General features: G+C 39.0%; 1 protein-coding gene across 3 annotated transcripts in view; it reads left to right on the top strand.

Moving 5' to 3' along the window:
* LOC116309297 (heparan sulfate glucosamine 3-O-sulfotransferase 5) overlaps positions 1 to 23,090 on the top strand; it is a 100,906-nt gene that overhangs the window by 28,919 nt on the left and 48,897 nt on the right. For all 3 annotated transcript variants that reach the window (XM_031725867.2, XM_039598583.1, XM_039598582.1), the window contains one exon: positions 16,860 to 16,935. The gene's annotated coding sequence lies outside the window, so the exon portion shown is untranslated. The remainder of the gene's footprint in view (positions 1 to 16,859; positions 16,936 to 23,090) is intronic.

Genomic DNA, 23,090 nt, shown 5'->3' with positions numbered 1-23,090 from the left:
ATTTCAGTGTTTGTACAAAGTCTGTGGTAGGACAGTAGAGTGGCAGTTGTCATAAAGTTGGTGGAGACTGTGTCTTTGTGTTCCATTTTATGTTTACTTAGCTTCACCTCACCATGTGGTCTGGGATAGTCTTGAAAAGGATTTGAAAGTATTTTGAAAGGTACTAGAGTTAGGAACTACATCAATTTGGCTACTAAAAAAAAGGACCTAGAAATGACCATTTGGTTAAATTTATGAAAAAAACATAATTCACGTTGAAATCTGATACTGTACAACGCTACTCTGCATGTTTAAAATGAATGCAGTTTCAGCTTTGCTTCACTTTTACACCAAAGGACAGCTTGTGGCCAGCTGAGACATGGCTTTGACAAAACTCTATTATTTGAATAACAGACTAATAATGTGAAACCAGCTTTTACAAATTAAAAATCAGAAGCTCAAAATTAATTCATTTGTAAGTTTCAATCCTTAAATCAATCATTTATAGAATCCACTCTGGCAGTAGCCAGAGGTTCTTTTAAACCTGGATCATGCCGGATCCGTTAAAGCCAACTGAGCCCATAAGCTGAGCCAGACTTTGTTTGGGGGGGCAGGGCATGGCAATCACAAACTAAAGTTTGGCCACCCCACACTAGGGGTGGTTGGATTGATCCAAATATCTATATAATTGACTTAAAAATGTAAATATAATATTATAAACTATTTGACCTACAGCCACTAGATAGATACACAAACAGACATCAGTTTTCCTCCATTGCAATTACAGTAATGGTTTCATCCATGCCACCCTTTCTGAAGATTTCATCTGACTCTGCCACTGCACAAGGTCCAAGGCACTCCGAGGTTCATTGTCCATAATAGTAGGTGCCACATTATCCTGTGACAAAAGCACAAGTCTGACAAAGCTCAGTAAAGACAGCTAAATGTCTTTAGTATGTAGTTCAGTTGTAATCTAAGTATAGTATGTGTCTTTTGTGGCCAAAACATGCACAGATATATTCTATTAAGAGCGTAACATACAGTAATTCCTCATTGGCAACTCACAAGAAAAAAGACTGATAACTTCAGGGCCTGCGCCTCATTGTTTCTTTTCCGAAAAACATGATTGTTGAATCATTGACCTGTGACTATCTATTTTCACAGAGGTGAGCTATTTTAATATAGCTTGTGATGGTGTGATGTTGGATCACATGATGACAGCTCCTAGGTGAAATAAATGGTTAATGTTAGCAGTACCTTGGCAGTCCATGGGCAGCTACAGAGTGCCTGTCTACCTGTAGCGAGCATCTGGTGTTAGATGGGGGTTAGTGTTAAAGAAATGTACTAAATGTACACTGCTTACAAGGAGCTGTTACAAACAATCCAAAGTATTCACTGCAGTCAATTTCTATATTATATTTAGTATACATTTTATTTATTACTATTTTTGATCTTAATGGAGTTTTTTGTTCTTTTGTTTTGCATTTCTTCTGTTCCTGATGATGTTCCTGTTGCTCCCTTTTCTTTTTTGCTCCACTTGTCAACCAGTCTACATTCAACCAAGACACACTCAAGACACACTCATCCATGTCAAGCAATGTGCACTTGGGTGTTTGAAGGACTCCAAGAAGCACGTTTGGATTAATTGACAACTCCTCTCTATAGGCTTTTCATAGGCACAAATCGACATAATTGGATTATCAAACATAGGGTGCTTCATGTCCCTACTAGACCCCAAAAAAGTCAATAGCACAATTCCTAGTCAGCCAATTCCTATCCCTGATTTACCTAATTTACCTAATTTTACTAAATATTTCCAGATGTCAGGTCATTACTAAGAAAAGTTGTTTTAGATCTTTATTTAATTTCTGATTCTATAAAGATATTTATGTTTTTCTAGTTTTAATACTTTAAAGATTTTAGGCTTAGCAGTTTAGCAATTAAGTGCACTACAGTGAAGGCTACATTACTCTTTATGGAGCATTATCTTAGCAGGCTACAGAATCAAATTCAGCAGCAATCCCAACAGATCAGCTAAAGTCAATGACAGTCGTCAGCTGATGTGGACTATCTTTCTGCTGGGAGGTCCATGAGCAGAGACATGCTGCCAAATATACCCAACTGCAAATGGAATAACAATCCTATTTTAACAAAAGTGCATCTAAAAGAAGTGACACGCATTCTGATAAATGTGTCAAACCTTATCGTTATCAAGGCATACATTTTAGAAACGGGATTGTCTACTTGTTTAAAATCAACCAATTACAGCACACTGCATTTAGTCATCAGTCCTGGTCAGACTGTGTGCCTCTAACAAAATAGTGGTGTGTGCAGAGTCTTTATCATTTATCATTTTATTTCTTTATCTCATTGTACCAACGTCTTAGTTTCAATTAGACATGGGTAGAAATGCACATGTATTCAAATTTTCTTTAGCTGAATTTTCAGGAGTTCATGCCGCAGTTTGGTAGAAACCTGCCTTCCTTGTAGACATCCATTGATCTCACCATCCATAACAAGGTGTAATTCATTTATTTCAATTGCCTGCCTTTCAAGTTTTAAGAAGGGTAGTTAATAACAAGAGCTGTTTTGTGGGATCAGCTGTACTGACAGTTAAAATTACAATTAAAATTATAAATGAAAATTTGACAACAAACAACTAATAAGTACTAAACATTAATGAGAAGTAAATACAAGGATATTCCGATGTCTAAGCGCCTTATTGAACCACAGGGCAGGAAAAGTAAAGAAAATACTTGAAGCTGCCACTCATTTATCCTCTGTGTGAGCAAAACAGGCAAACACAATCTGGCTTCTTAATTCTAATGAGCCTAAATGGGTCTAAATGTCATGGAACAAGAACAGTGGCGGGAGCCTGGCAGACCCCTGTCATAGTAGTAATAGTTGACTGGCACATACAGGCTGCCATGGGAGCTGGGCAATTATGTGTGCAGACAAACTCCCTTATCTCTAATGAACACTTGCAGTAGCCTTAAAAGCTTTCACATCTGTCCTAGCAAAGAGGGTGGTTGGGTGGAGAGGGTGGGGAGAGGAGTTCTAGATGTCTTTTACCATCATGCAGTCTCCTTTGAACTGCTTCAGTAATCTGTCTTTTGAGAGAAAGTGGGGAGTTGATTGTTGCTCTTGAGGGTTATTTAAAGGTTGAACAGAAAGTTTGGGCACCAAGCCCTAATCTTGGTGTCTGGTCTCTTAAGGTTCCCTTTTCATTCCTAGCGCATTCTATTCATACATCAGCCTGCTGATCGAGCAGTTTCTTCTGTTCTATGTACCAAAAAAAATGTTTAAATTAACTTCAGCAAGCAATTAATTCTCATCCTTGTAGTGCTATATAGCCACAGGCCATGTGCAATAACTGCACACGGCTTAAAAGGAAACATGCATTCCTCTACCCAAGCACATGAATAGAGTCAGTAGCAGTCATCCCACCATTAATATGTTTTAGTTTCAACATCTCGAATTTGTTAAGGAATTTTTGATATTAAGCTCAGTAATTCATCTGGTTATAGAAATTTTAGAAATGTTCCAGTATTAAGTATGCAGCATCATGTGGGCAAACACAGGAGAAAAATAAATCACTCCATGTTGCAAGATCAAATATGGTGCTACATAAGTGTTGGACATGGACAGAGTTGACCAAGGAAGTGGTTGGCCAACAATGCCTCGCTGGTGGACATCTGTGTGGATTTATATAATTGGTTGATTTAAATATTTTCTACTCTTCGCCTATTCTATTTAAAATGTCTGTAATAGAACCTGACCAATTTATTGGTGGGATTATATTATCAGCTAATATTAGCTATTTTAATCTGTTTTTATCAGCATTGATAACAGCCAGTGAATAAAACTTAAAGTTTGTCTGAAAGAGAAAAAACACATCACCTTGTTTAGGTCAGATTTTTAAATCACATATTGTAAAAGTCTGTAGAGCTCCAGTCTGTAGTATGTTTTTATCTGTAGTATTCTTTTAGGACAAGCAAGACACACAGTGCTTGCCTTACTTGCCATTAACAATGACTGAAGCTGGGCAAGCTGAGAGGCCAGCACCTTTTTTCTTTGTAGTTTGTGAATGCACATTGTGGATAAACCGCAGGTCTTTGATGTTAAACTGATGGGAGAGCAAGGTGCAAGACAAACGAGAAGTCCCTGACTGCAGTGTGCAATTGGGAGGGAGGCTCAATGTAGTTTGGCTCAAATGTTTGACTCCGCCCATCTGCCACTACATTCAACTGGACGGGGAAGACTGCATGAGGGCAGTTGAACAGCTGCAAATGCCTGATGGCCTGAGGGACTTCGTAGAACTGAAGGAACTGTTTATGTTCTGTTTTAGTTCCCAGCTGATTCCGGGCCATTTTGTGCTGAAGTTATTAAAGTGAGCCAATTGCGAATTTTTCTGTATTTTAAAAAACATGAATAAAGTCATGTTCGAGTGCTCATTGTTCAGTGTTCATAAAATGGCACAAGCATCACTTCAGTCTCTGATCTCCTTCCTTAACTGATATAATGTAATGTATAAAAGAAATTCAGCATTTGTACATATATGCACATGTCATAGCCAACCAGGGTAATTTTATGTTATACTTAAAGAAATATAGGCAACATGGAAAAAAACTATGGATTGTAAAAACTTCAGCTAACTAATCAACTGCGTCCTTACTTTTAATATTTAATCAATAAGTGAGTTTTTTGGCTGCTCTGTCAAAAGGTGATTTTGCAGTATTGATGATTATGGCTGTACTGCAAAGCCTCCACCACCAGATGGTTCCCAAGAATGAATCATGTAAGGTGGAGTCTGCCCATGTTTAGCACCGCCTCGAACTGCATACTGCAGTTTTTACTGCTAGTATTAGCCAGAAAATGTACCAAAGTGACTTAGAATTGTGACAGAGATACTTTTGCTAACTACCTTGGCTAACATGTGCGAAGAAGTTGTTAATAAATGCTTTAGTAAATTAAGCAGGAAAACTTTTATGATGGCGCAAAGGGGATGGCAACTCCATCTCCGGTTTAAAAAAACAGACAAGTTGAGCAGGTTGCCTGTGAGTCAGTTGCTTGGTAGATTCGAGAACTATTGATTCCAAACAATGTGTGTCTTAATCTTGTTATCCACCAGATACTGACTTTGGTTGTGCTTACACACTTGTATGTTCACACTCACTGACTGTCAAACGTCGGGCTCAATCGGCAAATAAGACACTTGAGCACTCAAGAATCCTCAAGAACTAAAGAGAAACACATTAACCTCGCTCCTAGTTGAATAGTTTTGTCTATGTGCTTTACAAATTACATCAGATAAGATAATGAGCATGGATTAGTATGAAAGCCTGACATAGCAAAATGAAAGGCTGAGACAGAGGGGATGAGTAGGTGATCATTACGGGAAATTCTCAGAGCAGACCTATCTCTGGCACACACACTGATGATTACTGCGCTATCATAAGACCAGCCAGCAGAGGAGCCAGCAAGGAAAAAGAGAGCCAGTGGTATTAACTCTGTATAAAGGCAATGCAGAGGGCTACACACCCTGTGGAAATGATCACTGGAAGCTGAGGAATAAAGCAGAATAAGGCCAGCGCTATCAAACGTCTCCATCCGCCACCGCCATCAGTCACGAGAGACCAACGGACCGTCTGAGGAAATGTTACTGTGGCGTCTGCGATAGCAAGCACTTACATTTTTCATTGAAGCTACACAAGGCAGTCTAGAATGTTAGCAGCAACTCATCAGCAAGAGGTCACGTCATGTACTGTGATGTAAGTAAAATGCACTGAGAATGCTCGCGTTTACAAAGCAAGGTGCACAACAAAATGTTCAAAAGGACAATGAAGGTCAAAGGTCAGAGGTTTGTCAGCTGTGCTTTTTCTACACTCAGTCACACAGCTGTTTCAAAGACCATGGCTTTTTCCTTAATGTAGCTGAAGAACCTTTATATAAGGAGTCAGAAATTAAAAACAGCCATATCCACCATGCTTAACTATTATGGTTTTATGCACTATTTTTCAATGTTGCGCTGGCAAAGTATAGCAGACAAAGGTCTTGTCAGCAGTTCAGATTTTTTTCTTGAAAATCGAATTAAACCAGTCTACACAAACATAAAACATCTGCTTGTTGTATCTTCGATATTTCTCAAAGTAGAAATTCTAGTACTGTGTGTTACAATAACATATAACAATGAAAAACCACCAATTGCTTATAGAATCTCTGTAACTCTGTACTTTGAAACAATGATGCTACACATTTTATAAGAATTTAGCTTAGTGTAGCTAAATTCTTAGCTTAGTTTAGCTTTTAGTTTAGCACATTAGCATGCTAACGTTTACTAAGTGCTGCCAAACAGAAGGTACAGCTGAGGTTGACAGGAATGTCATTGCAGATCCTGATTACTGGACAGAGCAAAATGGAAAATCAGAGGATGAACACAATTCATTCAGCTGTCCTTGAAACAGATTTCTTGTGAAAATGATTAGCATTTGCCCTCTGGAATCCCAACAGCTTTCATTATTAGTATTTCAAGCCTTTAGTGTTTTCTGGTTTCAGACTGTTAAACCTAGCAGTAGTCAAGTCCTTTAAAAAAAAAAAACGACAGACAAAAGCATGTAAGGTTACTTGTGCATCTTTCAAACAGAAGGGGTTTAATCTTGGATATGTTGCATTCCAAATGCGTCTAAATTTAAGCTTGATTAGAAAGAACACATTTTAACCATATGCTTGAGAAAAAGACAATATACAGTTGTGGTCAGACGTTTTACATTCACTCATCAGCAGCATAAATGTCATGGTGATTTTGGGATTTAATGGTGTCTTTTAGCTGACCTTTTTCCATTGTGGACTAATTGTACAGCATACCTGCACTCGTTTAAATTCATTTTGGATTTTCTTTAATCCACACAAATTATATATACAACAAAAAGAACACTTCTTTGACTGAATATTTTTTACTTTTTTTGACAGCCGGCTTAGTCTTTAAAGTCTACTCAGTAGATCTGTTCCATAAATTAAGTTGTACAACTGAAGTTGGTTTATCCCTTTTAGGCCAGTCTCTGATCACTGGTGCCATGCAACTGATGGAAACAGCTTGTAAAAATCTAACAAACAATTCTCTTTGAGCAATGTAAAAATTACTACAGTTCATTGCTGAATTGGACTGAAGTAGCCTCTGATAGAACTAGTAATTCTACTGTTATCTGCAAATATTTGGAATTAATACAAAGCAACCTCTATATTACAAAAAAAATTATATTGAGTTCTATATATGGCAGCTGTTGGACTGTGATCTCTTAAGGGATCAGTAAACTCGGGCATCTTTTTCATCAAGTGCCACGGAAGAGCAAATCAGCCCCAAACCTCATCCTTTTCAGTCTTTATGGAAGCTGCCAAGTAATTGGCTGTCTCCAGTTATGAGTTTTGTACGTATATTCTTGAAGGCTGACTATCTTTTACTAGAAGCACTTTAAAAGGCCTTCCCATAGAACTGGGTCATGCCCCCTGTTCAACTAGCCCCTGGCATTACAAGCAGCAGGACATGTGGCCCCTTGATGAAGCATCAAGTGATGATGGTGAGTTTGAGTGGCCTTTGTTTGAAGCTTGTCATATTTACAGCTGACCTTGAGAAGAGATCCTCCCAGTAATTTATAGCAAATAACGTTCTGAGTCCCATTTCAAAGATTCACTGTCACTTTTTATGCAACTGTCACCTTGTCTTAAAAGACAATCACAGCTCCTGACAACACAGTCTTATAAATTATTATACTAGCCAGCTTGCAGTCCTTTCCAATTATATGAAGATAGAATGAATGCTTTTAAAAGCAGATAGTTTTTAACAATACAAATGGTTGTCTGTCTTTCTGTGTTAGCCTTGCAATAGACCAACAACCTGTCAAGGGTGTACCCCACCTCTTGTTCCATGACAGATGGGATAGTCTGAGCCTAAGTCAAAGTCCGTTGACTTAGGGAGTCACAAACAGAAGTAGGCTCACTTTTAGTGCTGCACATATTGGCCATGTGACAGAAATGACATATTACATACACATTAGCTCCTAAGATGAAAGAAGCCTCTGTAATGACCCCACAGGTATTTGTTCAAAATCTGAACTGAGGTCATTGTATTTTGTCTGCTACCAATTAGGATTTCTTTTTTGACTGCTCCTCCTATCACTCTTCTTATTTTCACTTTCTCACTATTTGAACTCATGGGGACAGTTCCCTTATAAAGATTGTCTAATTTACAGTTACGATTGTGACAAAAAAGACACCAGACCCAGCAAACAGGCCCATGGTTTGCTGGCACATTATTTATATTAAGGAGTGATTGTTCTGCAAAAGATATAAGGTCATATTAATCCATAATAATTCAAGTTGTTCAAATTGTCAAATTGTCTCAGACTAACTTGTTTGATTTGATTTGATTTGTTTTACAAAAGATTGGAGAGACGAAAATCTCCTGGAGGTTGTATCAAGAGCCATGTGGTGACCCTTTGTGAATAAAGAATCTTATTTTTCTTTTAGAGCAACATTCTGGTTGACATTCCTTACCAATTGCTGGTATTGTACAGTGGGGCACATGTAGGCCTCGCTCTATGGTGCCTTGGTCAACAGCCAAGGAGGGGTGCAGTAAGGAAGCCCTCACCTACAGTGTGGACATGTTGTGTGTACACTGTGGTTGCCCACTGTGGGCCCCCTCTCTGTTTAGTATGGGTGGCCCATGGTGTGGTCTTACCACTGTGGGCAGTGTGGATTTGCCCACAGTTCCCCTAAATGGGTTTCAAGGGGGCATGTTTCCTGGGAAAGTAATAATCAGCAATCAAGTTGATCATTTTGATTAAGTAAGCGAGTCTATCCAAAATCTGACATACATACCGTGTAATATATGCGCGGTAAGCATTTTACACTAATAGGTCATTACTGCATTTGCATCCAAATGTAATGTGATTACAACAATATGTTACTTTGGAAAATCTTATATCCCCCAAAAGGTAAAAATGCCTTTAATTAAGTGATAATGCTTTTCCCTGTTTCCATCCTGCTTTTCAGTCCACCTAAGTGATTGTAAACAACACAAGCAATCCTACTGACAGTAAATAAAAGTGTAAGCCACTGCACAGCTCTGGCTTTGATGAAAACCAGCAAGTCTTGCACAATAATAATTGCAATCAGTCACACAAGGACATCTGTTTCCCAAGGCTGTATCAGCACATACAAAGTAACTTGATGCAAGAGGGCTAATAGTGGACTCACGTGGTTACACTGCAGTTTTTCACCCGATCAGCCTCCCTGTATTTCCCTTTCAGCAGCTGTCTTGCTGTCTTGCCAGCTTGTGTTATAAATTAATGCATTAGCAGCTTTGGTTTGGCTTCTCTAGCATGATAAACACAAGCTACAGAAGAGCAAGATCTCCACAGCTGTGGAGGTGGGATAGGAGCAAGTGGACACGAAAGCTATTTGTCTTTGTTAATTATTTGACATCATTTGACATCCAAACTAATTAACAACCATAAGCAGGAGAGCAGCAGGAGAGTAGCAGGGGACATTGTGAACAGGTTAACACAGGGGATTGTTTTAGGCATTCTTCAAAGACTTTAACTTTAATAAACTGACTTTATAATTGAAACTTTCAAGTACTTTGGGTACAGAATTTGCTTACTTAAAATCATGTTTGTAATATTAAAAAAGCTAAATACTTTGCTAGATATGAAAGAGATTGAGTAATGAGGTTATTATTATTGTTTTATATATTGGCCTGCTGGCATTATCTCTATGTATGTATACACCAATGAACCAAATCACTCTGACTCTGCTTGCACAATATACCTTTAGTCTCCTTAAACAGCTCCAACCATTGAAGTATAGACATGCACAATGCTTCTGAAGGTGTCTTTCTGACAATGGCACCAAGGTGTTAGCTCCAGATCCCTGTCTTTGAGCAGAGAATGTTCTATGGGTCAGTCTAGTTCCAGCACATTCCCCAACACACTCTTAGCAGTTAGGAGTGTATCTTTGTAAATCCTTTAATTCAGTAGTCTGTCCATAATGATCTGGCTCTTGTCAACCTGGATCGGATCTTCACATCTACCAAGTTCCTTTACGTCTAAAGAATGACTACAATAAACAATACTACATTTTTTGTACACAGAGAGACTGGTTTCTCTCCCAACTTCCACATATGGACACCACATACAAATGCTTAGTCAGGACCAAAACCATGCTGTTTTCCAAAACCTCAGCACCCAGGTGTGGTGCCTAGAGTTCACCAAAATGATAGCCAAAAAGAAGTGCACAAAAAACCTCACACATGGGACGCAGTTTTGTGACATACTCTAGAACTACCAATCACTGTGCAGAGTCGTATTGTAGGTGTTTGAATAAGTATATTATTCATATAAGGTAGATTTAACCTCTTAATTTCCACAAGGTTGCTAGTCGACCACTTAGGAGTAGGCTTAGAGTTAGTTTTGCCTGAGTATAATCCGCCAAGTATTAGATACATCAGTTGAATTCTTTAGGGTATTAAAAAATACTAGGGGGACCAGACATAACAAAGAAAACTTCAAAGTGATTTATGCTAATGCAGAAAAAGAGTTGGACCCAATCTCAGAATATGTAGAAATGTTTTTTGTGTTTCATTTTACCAGGTAACACTAATGTAGTGCACCAGCTCATGTCCATTTAATGTGAAGCAAATTACACTTTTCTAACCCACATTCTCAGGATAGTTTCTCTGATACTTGATGTAATTGCATGCAATAAAGTTTTCCATTTCACCAGTGGGAACCTTTTATCATTATGCAAGAGCCCCATCAGCCCTATTCGTTCCATTGAATGATACTTTATGCATTAAAATACTATTGTAAAGCTGGGAAATGTGTTTGTCAAATTAATCTTGCTCATGCTTCTTATCATAATAGCAGGGATGCATTTCTTCTTATTATTTTAGGCTTTAAAAGTAAGCAAGCATTGAGAGTGAGAAGTGGTGCTTGCAGATACTTTCCAATAGTGGAGTGACAAAACTATTCAATGTTCCCATTTTCTCACGATGTACCACTTTATATCTCTTAACCTCTGTGTCCTTCATGCATGGTGCTGTATAATCAGTGACAATGAAACTTTGTACTTTTATTCAGAGCATCAGAGCATTCAGAGTTGAGTTCTTAGACTCTTTTCTATGGCAGAGGTTTGGGTCTTTCATAGTTCTGCATAGTATTTCTACCTGCTTTGATAATACTATCTTCTTAAATAATTAGGGATGCTCTGATCCAACTTTTTTCCAATCTGATATACTTAATGCTATTTGGCTTTGGACTGGTCCCTCTTCCCCTCTGTTTTTCTTTCCCTCTCTCTCTTTCTTTCTTTCTCCCTTTCCTATCCCCCAGTCATGCCTGTCACATCTGTAACAACTGAAAATAAAGTAAAATAAATAAATAATAATAACAAAGGTCAATCAAATGGACCAATACGGCAAGGCCGTGATGATCCACTTGGTAAAGTAAATCCGTTGGGCATCTTTCTTGGCCTTCAGACAATTCTGATGGCTAAAGAACCAAACGAGTCAGGCAAAAGAAAAGAAAAAAAGTAGACAGTGGGTATGCATAAAGATCCAAAATATTCTAAAAGGCACCAACAGCACCAATGCTGTGAGTGGAATAAGCCATGATTATACCAAGCAGACAGCTTTAGGCTACAGTGGCTTGTATCTTCTAATTGTATCTTCTAATACAAGCCACTGTATCTTCTTAAGATACAAGATAGATGCTAACTAAAGCAGCCCTGCTTACTATGGATAAAGGATGCCTATTTATAAGACACTGTAAATATTTCAATTTCTGTTGTAAAGCTGACTATTTTAACATGGGACTCTATGTAGACTGACTCCATTTTAAAGCTAGCCTCAAGTGGCCATTAGAGGAACTGCAGTTTTTGGCATTGGCATGTTGTATTTATTTTTGCCAGCTTAATATAAGCACTCATTTGGAACGCAGCTGAAATGTTTCCGCCTTTCAGGTCTTTTTGAGTCTTCTATACCCTTCTGCCCATCAAACAACATACTTAAAGACTCTGTGCTGACAGGAACTGCAGAGTAAGATGATACTTTTTTGTAATACTGTCATTACGAGTGACCTTTTTTCATGCGGTTATTTAGAGCCATTGTAAATGGCAATTGATTGATATACCTTTATTGATTGATTGATATACCTTTATTAATCCCACAAGGGGAAATTTCATGTTAAGGCTGCCGACCTATTGCACGCAATGGCGGCGCCATCTTACCCATCCGACCATACATACATTACACAAACATCACATGGGGAAGACAGGTCAGAGGGGTATAACATGGAAAAGCACAACATGAGGAAAGATAAGGAGAAAAAATAACTCCCCCCAGACTGAGCTCCAACAGGGAGATCAGTTTGAGAACAGAAAAAAAAACACCTCTGCACATAGCACATGAAAAAACTCTTAATACACCAAAGAACACATGACAAGCAACAGAGATGGGTAAAGGGTGAGAGACATCCAATGTAGACAGTACATCCGGGCCTGCAGCCTGTGCCTCCATGATCCACCGTCAGCATCGGAAGGGAATAAGCGTCGAAGGCGTTTGGAAGGGGAGGGGGGATGAGTGTATATCTGCATGTGTATATGTCTGTGTGCGTGTGTGTGTGTATGTCCAGAGTTCAGCTGAGACAGTGTCCTTCGCCCTGCCAGGCTAAGTAAACAGTCTTCCAGCCAACCCAGGTGGCCTTGCATGGAATGGGAAGGAACAGACTCAACACAGTCGTTATCAGGGAGTTTTTGTTCAGCTGCAGCCTTGAGCCCACAGCTGGTGCTGAAGGGGTAGCCGCATTATGATGGTGATTTTTCTTTTACAAACAACTCATGAGAATTTCGAGCTGTTTTTAACACTCCGGCACTGGTCTCTCAATCTCCCGTTGGATAGCTGCCAGTTTCTCCATGATGTTATTTACCTTCAATTCCGTGGTCTTGTCACTCTTTTGCTCACAGAGCAGATTCTGAGACCTCACGACCACAGCCAACTGATCCATGATGTATTCCAGCTTCCGCCCATAGGTGTTGTTCTGAGCGTTGTATCTTCCCAGCTTAGCTTCTTATGTCCTTGTCTAGTCTCGTGTTTTTTGTATTACTTTCCCTGGAACACTCTCTCACAGTCTGTGTCTAAAACCTAAAAGAGAATTATGGATTTGATCAACTGGTCTCTGAATGCTATTGACACCCTTTTCTCAACGAGAAGTCTGGGCTCAGGAGAGCCCGAGTGCCCTGGAGGGACTTTCCCTGCCGGATACACGATGGATGGGTGGCAGAAATGGAGGATCATGTGCCTGGCGGGACTGTCGATCGAGGACGCTGAAGATATCTACCTATTATTAATTAATTAAATTAATTAAAACCTGCTCTATCTTTTTTTGTCAAAGCAACCACATTCCCAGATCTCATCAGTGGGTGAAAGAAACACCTATGCTATATTTTATTGAAGTAAAATTATCCAACAAGTTAGAGTGCACCAGTTTTAATCAAAGTTCAGCTTGGGGAGTTTAAGATGGAGAGAGACAAAGAGAGTTGGGAAAGAGACAGATGGGCCAGAGAGAAAGCTAGATATCAACATAGCATCAGAGTGTGAAAAATATGTTATCTCCTTTTGACTCACATTGTGTTCCGGCCACAGGGAATCCTGCTCCCTCCCAGCTCTGTTCTGTTTCATCCATGTACAACACTGCTGTTAGTAATTAGAGAGTAAGTGTAAGATGCCGCAGATTCACCATCAGAACAATCTGTTGCACACAGAGCTGTCTCATTTAAATAATTAAAATGAATCTACTCTTGTTCATATTTGCATAAATTAAATTAATATTTTCCCGCAAGGCTCGGCAAACACATTCTTTTCACCACAATGTGTAAGTATGGTCATGATTTTCAGAATCTGAGTCAGGGTCTAAAGCTTCTGCAATCTGCACACTGCGGCAGTGACGCAGAAGGGCTTCACTGCAATATATGTGACATTGTAATGTGTGATTTATTGATCTTCCTCTCCATACAGTCATTCTTTTGCATGTTTTATTTTTGGAGCCCCCGACCTCCTGGGTTAGCCTTCAGCGTTATAATCGGAACAGATCCTGGCAACTGTGTCCAGCTCTGCCTCCTGGCCCCCATTTAGGCAAGGAGAACCACTACACATCGTATGGTTGCTATGTGATATGCTATGTGCTAATAAATCAGTTTTGCTGTACTAAGAAGCCCTGCATGGGATAACATATCTAATTTTAAGTAGAAAACAGAGAGAAGTCTGTGGATTATTTTTTGTGACAGAAATTTCATTTCTTTTCCTTATAGGCAGACTTTTTGCCTCTTTTCTTTGTTTGTTGATCTTATAGTAATGTTGTTCTACACAGCGGCTGTTGTTGTGGCAATAGGACTAGCACTGGATTGTTGAAGCAGACCATGATATCAATATTTAAGAATATAAATTGTCCACAATAATAATTTCCTTATTTATTATTTGTTATTATTCGCTGTTGATATGTTAAAAAAATATTCCTTTAGAACCTTTTAATTGGATTCTCAGAAATAATGACATTTTCTTCACACGCCCATTCTCTGTACACCATCTGGGCCGGGGGCGGTTTGCTTGCCTCCACCCCAGGGAAAAGGGTAACATCTCCTAGGTCTGGGGGTTGATTGCCACCCTGGGGGCCGTGATACCTGGATCTGGGAGTATGGAGTATGTTTGGGGAGTGTGAATGGGTATATAGTGTTCATTTCTGTTTGTCTCCACGTTGGGTGAGTGCTGAGTATTTGTATTTATGTGCATGAGGGTGGGAATGTATGCTTGTGTCTATTTGTGCCAGTTTGTCTATGTCTATATGTCAGGTTGAGTCTCCACCTCCGCCTCTCTGGGAACATCTCAGGCCCACCCAGGTGTGGAGGCCTGTCTCCACCCACCACACTCCCTACCGGTGGCTGTTGACCTTGGCTGTTGGTGCATTAGTGGTTTTTAGTTGCCAGGGCTGGGCGCTCACTCCCGGCGGCTGCTTGGCGGGGCTAAAGCACCGAACGGGACAGGCAAATAAATAAATAAAATAAAATAAAATAAAATAAAATAAAATAAAATATTGACATTTAACTGATATATTACGTTGATATATTATATGGCCAGATTTTTTTTAATCCAGATTCCTAAATCTAGAGTAGAACATTATTAAACAAATACTACAAAAGCATAATACTACTGCATAAATTTACTGTGAAAAATGATTCAATATTAAATATGGTTTTAATCTATTTAAAGAGCCCAAACATTGGTCTTCTGTCGTGTTCTACGTTTACAGAAGTGTACCATTCATTAATCAAAGTCACGACTCTCTTCCAAACTGGAAAAGGTAAAACAATTTCCATGGAGTGTGTACTCCACCAATCTATGGTCATGAAGGCCTTTTACAATTCAGTTGACTTCCTGCTCTGACATGAGTGGTTGTCCAACAAAAAGGCCAAAGTGTTCATCAAGAGCATAAGGTCATGTCTGAGGTTCAACAGGCCTCTCTGATATTGGCTGATGTCATTGTTGAAGAGTGTACAATCAGACAAAAAGCTACTGAGAGAACGTCGTATACATCCATCCCAAAATGTTACATTTTTACAACATTTTCTATTCTGGTTTTGCATAAGTGTCTTTTTTCTTGCGTAGTTGACTTAGTCTTTAACAGCTTAACATCCACAGTGTCTCCAGCAAACCATTGTCATATTAGGGGTATGGTTTGGATCTACACCCATCTCTTTCCCTTTTTAAATGACTTTTGCCTATTTGGATCAACACAACGGAAAACCACAGCAAATCTGCAAAGCCTGATTCAATGCATTAGGGTTCATTTCAAAATTTTGATATTATTTTCAAAATCCAGCTCCACTCCAAACCCTGGATGGGTTGCCACTGACATGGTGGATGTGAAGAAATCAATCTCTTTGCAGTAAAAACCTCCATCACTGGATGAAACAGTTTACAAACCAACACATCGTTAATAATGTTATAATGAATAATTTGAGGTTGTTACCCATAAACTACCAGAATCTTGCACCAGGCCTGATGTTGAAACATGCAGCACGTTAGTCGGGATCTTTAATGTGGTGCAGCTTATCACAGAAAGCATTTGTTAACCTACATAAGTGGAGCATACACAATTTATTTAAATAGCATGACAATTTCATTAAAGTCATTCGTGTTGAGATTAACATTATCTATAGGAGGATGTTTTGTATTCCTTTTAGAATGTCAGATTGAGCTGGCCGGGCTATATTTTTATATTATATTATATTTTGATGTCTCAGTGCCCTTCTGTTCTAAAATTCCAGACTCTGATGCCGAAATCAGGGCTTTGTGGAACCTGTCACAGGCTCCTCTTGTAGCTGAAGAGGGTTCTTTAAGACCCTGATGGGATTTTTCTGGGCATTCTCTGCAGAGCACCAAATATTTGGCTAGGTTTTACACAGTGGTGGTCATGTTTACATCACCTGTTTTCTGCCTTTGAAATATTAAAATCCTTAGGGCTGCTTTTTTAATTAACTGAAGAGGGGAGCAATTTTACACCCATGAGTTGTGTTTTATTTCATTCTGTGAGTATATTTGAACTATGCACACAGTCTCCCAACTGCATGCCAAGTGTAGCTTCCCATTTGTCATGCAAACTAGAAAGTAGATGAACCTCTCCCTGGGCTCAGGAGCTGAGTTTGCTTACACACTTCCATGATGTGATGGAAGTGTGTGGGAGGATATTTTTCATTTAACCCTCTGCTTGTGTGCTGGAATAGAAATTAGTGGTTGTCCATTTGGTGAGGAGTAAATTTCAGTTTCTCTATTTTAGATACTGGAGCAACGTGAGTACATAAAGAAGTATCCAGGTGCAATACACCAGCTCTGGCAGTCATGAGGAATAGAGGGTATGTATGAGCTCTACTTCTCACTTCACATCACTCCTCTCATCCATGCTGAGTGAACAGAGAAACTTTCCGGGTTTAAATGCAATGGAGATGTCTTACCTGCGAGAAAATAAAACAGTGTCTTTTAAGAAGTATAACACATAAACACACTCAGTGATCTTATTTATGTACTGCACAGTCAGTACTCTGAAATGCATTAAATTCATATTTAGAAATAAATTCATTTATAAACTCAGATTTATGACATGTGCTATAAGTATAGCTTCACACCAGGCGAGGTACAACAAGAGAATGAGATAAATCATAGTTTAATATTTTCCAAAGGTGTCATTTGTCATAAACTAGCTTTGTGAAGCAGGCGGGATTGTACCCGAACGCAGACTCGCAGACAGGACTTTAACTCAAAAGACACTGATTTAGTGCTGGACGGGAAATAATAGAAACTAAACCAGGAGAAACACACAACCGTGGGGAAGATCGCGACAACGGACAGAGGGCTTAAATACACAAAGAATCATGAGGGAATGAGAATCAGGAGGGAAACACAGCTGGAGCTAATCAGACACGACGAGACAGGGGAAGCAAAACTGAACATGACATGAGATCAGTGACCTTCAAAGTAAGACAGGAAGTGACATTCACAGTGAGAACCAGACAAAGACACACGAGCTTGACAAGAGAAACACGGGAACAGAAAAGGGAAATGAGACACAAGGACACAAACACAGAGGGGTACAGAGGACAAAAACACAAGGGGAACCTAGCTCAGAGACACAGAATAACTCGTAATAATAACTAATGAAAGAATAACTAATGAAATGAACCTTAAACCAAAACATAAGACATAATAGTCACCAAAAACATAAGTAACTCCAAATGCTGGGTCAAATGACCCAGAACCATGACAATCATTAATCATCCAGCACACTACTAGAAAAACTAGAGTTATGTTAGGGAACTGACTGACCACACGCACCATTCTTTGGTTTACAGTGCTCCCTCGCTATAACGCGCTTCACCTTTCGCGACCTCGCTATTTGCATATTGGCTGTAGACCAGTGGTTCTTAACCTTGTTGGAGGTGCTGAACCCCACCAGTTTCATATGCGCATTCACTGAACCCCTCTTTAGTGAAAAATAAAATATGATTTTTTTCAAATTCAAGACATAGATATGTTTTTTACTGGTGCACAAAATAAGTCACGGTGGAGGCTCTGCCGAACCCCTGAGACTGGCTCACCGAACCCCTAGGGTTCGATCGAACCCAGGTTAAGAACCACTGCTGTAGACCATTGTCAATCAATCTCCTCTGTGCTCCAGTACAGAATGCTGTCCAGCATTCTGTACTGGACAATTTACATAAATCTTTGACCTCTAGCAGTTTGACTCTGAAGTGCTGTACCGTATGTTTGTGAGTTTTCTCCCCAAAGCCTTTGGTTTCATTCTATAATACTCGACTTATTTTTCTATGAAGGTTTGAACTTTGAGAGTGTTTAAACTCTGTTCATGCCTCTCTGAGAAAAGTGTATTAAGTGTGTAGTGAGAGGTTTTACAGTTTTTGTGCGAAAATGGATTTGTGCTAACCACAAGTGCAGAAACAAACTGCCACCCCTTGCCATTAGAATGCAAACAGAAACGTGCTGAACAAGTTAGAATTCCACTGGCTCTGTGTTAAAGCATTTTAGAACGAAAGGATCTGCTGCTAATGTGTTGGTGGCACTCTACATGTACATGTACTGTAGTATTGTCTGTGTGACTACTCTATCTTACCACAGATGTGGTTCAACATGTTTGCCTGGATGATGGCTCATCTCTAATTGTTGTAAAATTATTGCATTTATAACGGCTGATAAATCCAAATGAACAAAAGTAAAATAGAGATGAGCAAAACACCCTCCAACCATGATATGAGTGTTGGTGTCACATAGTTTATCCAGCAGAGGGCACGTTGCACTTGTTGGCATTGCGTGTCACAAACTCAACAACCAGCTGATCCAAACAGAGTGGATTCGAATAATCCACGACTAACTTACTTCTTTTTTAAACAGCATTGTCAGTTTTTCTAAAAAACTCCATATAACTCCAATAACTACATATAACAAATGCTAGGGAAGTTTATGTTAGATTAGCTAATATATCAGATTTTTAAATCTCCAAATGTTGGTATCAGTATCAACATTAAAAATCACATTATTGAGCAAGCTCTGCAAAAGAAGATGAAGTATAACATTTTCCTCTTAATAATAAACACCTTCATTTATAAATGTAATTGTATTATCTTTGTCTTACATTTAAATTTGTTTGATAATCTGAAACATTTAAGTGTGACAAACATTCAAAAAATAGGAAATCAGGAAGATTTTTCACACCACTGTAGGTAATATGACTAACAGCATGGTCCAAGTTCAACATCATTGTGCTGTTTTAAAAAGCTTAAAATGTGAAAAAATTTGTTTTCATGTCTTTTTGTCAGTGCCATCACGCAAAGATTTGCCAGATGTCCAGAGATGTTGTAATAGCAGGAGAAGGACCAGTTACTTAGTTTTCCTATGTTTTAGCTCATATAATTTTTAATAAACATTAAATCAATAAAGAAATGCAATTTTTACTGAGAAAAATTTGGTGTTTTAACACATAACACCAACGGAAACACACTCCCATGGCTGTAGTCTCCCTGTATAGGAAAATGCACATTGTCATACTGCAAAAACTGCTCAAGGAACACAACCTGGTCTCCAGACTTCCCAGTTCCAGTCTTACTGTGCACCTGTGGGATGTGCATGAAAAACTTGATCCATAGACGTCCCAAGCTACAACATACAGGTCTCAAACGATCCACTACCATCATCCTAGCTTCTGATTACACATTATACGCAATATTAGACAGTATTAGGTTTTTATATACTGGCTGAGCATTATATTAGTCTACTATCATCTCTGCTCTTATGAACACAGATGCAAATAGTACTTCCCTGCCTGACCTTGGCATTTGACTTTGTCCTGTCCACCTGTGTTGCTTAGATGGCTGATGGAACCTGCTGCTGCTTCTTCTGGCACATGCTGTTACTTTAGTACCAACCTCGGGTGGGTGGGGGTGGAGTTGAGTGTAGGTAGACAGAGAACTAAATCCACACCACACTCATCCATCAGTGTGCCCCATCTTTCTTCCCTCTCCCTGCATCCTATTTCCTGCAGCTTAGCTGAGGTACGTCCCTCTTTATACACATTCTGTGGCACATGATTAATCCCACCTCTCATATCTCTTTTCATGTGTCAGCACCTTCAGTGCTTTATAGGCTTATTCTGAGATGAAGTGACAGCTCTACTCTGAAATATCACCAAATTAAGACTGCTGGCATGTGTAAACAACGGAAATATACACCAAAACCCACAAATCAAATGGAGGGCAATGTCTAACTCTCCTATTAAAACTTTGTTGACCCTGTAATATTTAAAGGTTGTTTTGTGTGGTTCAGCTGTTCTAGGTTGGTTCAACATTAGTCATGTCTCAGCTGACTCTTTGTGATGCTGGGTGCATTCCTTCTTGAAAAATTGCATTCATAAGTCACAAGTGGATTTATAGGTCCCAAATAAACATGGGCATGTGGGAAATGTTAGGAGCCATTTGTGTTGCATGTGCCAGATAATAATATAAATCCCATCTAATTGACTTCTTTATATAGAACATTTATCTGAATAACAAAAGAACTGCGAGTGCAGAACATAGATTTGAAAGGTAATATCTTCTAGTTTCTGAAACTATGCTTGCTAAGTGTTTTTTACTGACCTGGTGGATGTTGACAAGTGCACCAAAACAAGAAGCAACTAAAGCTTTCAAGCAAGTACAATGTATGAAGTAAAGAATTTGCATCCAAAACACTGCTATATATCAGTAAAGTACATGAGTAAATGTACAATGTTGCGTTTGACCAGTTGTCCTATCCATGCTGTGCTATGTCCATTTTTGATATACAGTCTGTGGTCAGGCAGTGTAAAATAGCTGAAGGCTTCAAAAGATTTCCTAGATTCTGGGAGATTACACACAAGCACTATAATTTACATATTTGTGATGGAACATTACGCAGCCATTTACATAAATGCATACATGAAGGAATAAAAGAGTAGAGCGTAATGGTTATCCATCTCACTGACACACATCTAAATGTATCTGTGTTATAAAGGTTATTGCATAGTCTGTGGAACTAAAGAATCATCAAGGAGATCCAGATACATTCAGTGAGAAATACTGTTGACTCTTTTAGGGAAGAATGAGTGTCGTCCCACCAAAGTCACTGCAACTGATTCATATAAGAATGCTAGTCAACAGAAGCACTTCCTAGACAGGATATATTTACAAAAATTTTCTACAAGAGTGCTGAAATGATACCCCTTGTTAGTCTGAAGTCACAGAAAGTTCTGCAGGTTTATATAAGAAAGGAGACATTTGATAAGGGAGAAAAGAAAGGGAAATTATATCTCTAGAGCTGGGGATTGAGCAGGCAGTATTCTGTAAAAATACTTTCTTGGCTTCTGAGACCAACACACCTGCATATGCATGAAGTTAAATGTTGTGAACGAATGGAATTCACTCAAAGGAAATATGACAACCAATTTTTATACAACTGGCATGGAGCCAGCTGAATGTAGCGCACATGCACATGCGCATACAGATGCCTTGTTACTCAGAACCAGCTGTTCCAGTGTGTTTAAATTATCACCTGTCAGCACAAATTTACCCTGATTCTGAAGGAGCTGGAATTCAAAATTTGCCATACTGTTGAAATCACCCACCACCCTCCTTCTGCTGTTATCCATCATAAAGTGCAGGCAGTGAAGGGCTAGCCATTAATTTTCCTCGTTTCCTTTTAAGATCACAGGGATTTAGCTCAGTCTTTCTCTGGCAGCTCTGCATAGCGACCAAACAGGGAGTAGGGAAAATGTGAAGACTTTTAGAAACTAAAATGTACTGTAAGGCAGCCAAATTATTAGAAACATGGAAAATCAATAAAGGCATGCTTTTATCTTTATCTTCTAGATAAATAATAAATTTATCATAAGACATTTTCTCCTTCGTATTGGACTCTTTTGTAGGCCTTCATTAGCTCACAAAAAAAGCACTAACATCCGTCAGCTGTAGCTTCCTCCAACGAACATATGCAAACTGTGTAGATAAAAAAGAAATTTGTACTAACCTTAATGATAGCCAGACAAACTAAGAAGATAGTAAAATCTTGGTTTCCTTAGACACCAAAGATATAATTTCATGTGATGATTGATTTTTTTGCGTTAAAAATTTAGAGACTACATACATATTTGTTCGAGATGACAGACAGAAAAGAGTGTTCTTTTCACTCGTGTACAGATTTTTGGGGGCATATAAAAAAGAATAAAATTCACTTCCCTAAAGTGAGTTTTCCATTCAGATGTGTACAGACTTCCAGCTTTTAGCCTCACTGTTTATGTAAATGCTGCCAGGTAGTTTACCCTGGACAGTCTCACCATACATCATACACTCACAGCTCATGCAGATAGCATCATAACAATCTATGTTAAGATCTTGGATATCTTAGACAGCATATAAACTCTTGGTGCTTTTAGTCATTGTGTTGGAGCTGGATAACATTGACAGTGGCGAGTGGAATGCACTCAGTCCAGCGTGGGACCAGCTTGCAGCTTACATGAACTTACAAAGAGCTGTTGCTGGAGTAGTGCTAACTTGTGATTGCAAAGGTTGCGTATCAGTTTTAATGACACTTCTGAATAAATGAAAGAAAAGTACTATAAAATACTTTGTTGGTTAAAATGTTTCCATGTAAGTACTGATCCTGTATCACAAGACTCTGGCACATGACAGACTTTCTTGTGTCACGCGAAGGGTCAGCAGACAATTAGTTTATTTGGGTCACCAGTGTCCACCAGCTTTGTTACTTTTATACACTATATTTTGCCAAAAGTATTCACTCACCCATTCAAATCATTGAGTTCAGGCGTTCCAATCAATGCGGTGTGTTAAACCAGCTGTGGAAACCGTGCCACTGTTGGTCAAAGACAAAGGAGAAGACAGGGAAGGCATGTTAAAAGGCAGTGAGAGAGAAGGAAAGGCAATGTGGAGGTGAGAGTAGGGTCTTTAAATCTTGAACTATGACTGGTAAAGGG

This window comes from Oreochromis aureus, linkage group 15, assembly GCF_013358895.1.
Source record: "Oreochromis aureus strain Israel breed Guangdong linkage group 15, ZZ_aureus, whole genome shotgun sequence".
NCBI classification, from domain to species: domain Eukaryota; kingdom Metazoa; phylum Chordata; class Actinopteri; order Cichliformes; family Cichlidae; genus Oreochromis; species Oreochromis aureus.
This window is presented reverse-complemented; position numbering and strand designations above follow the sequence as displayed.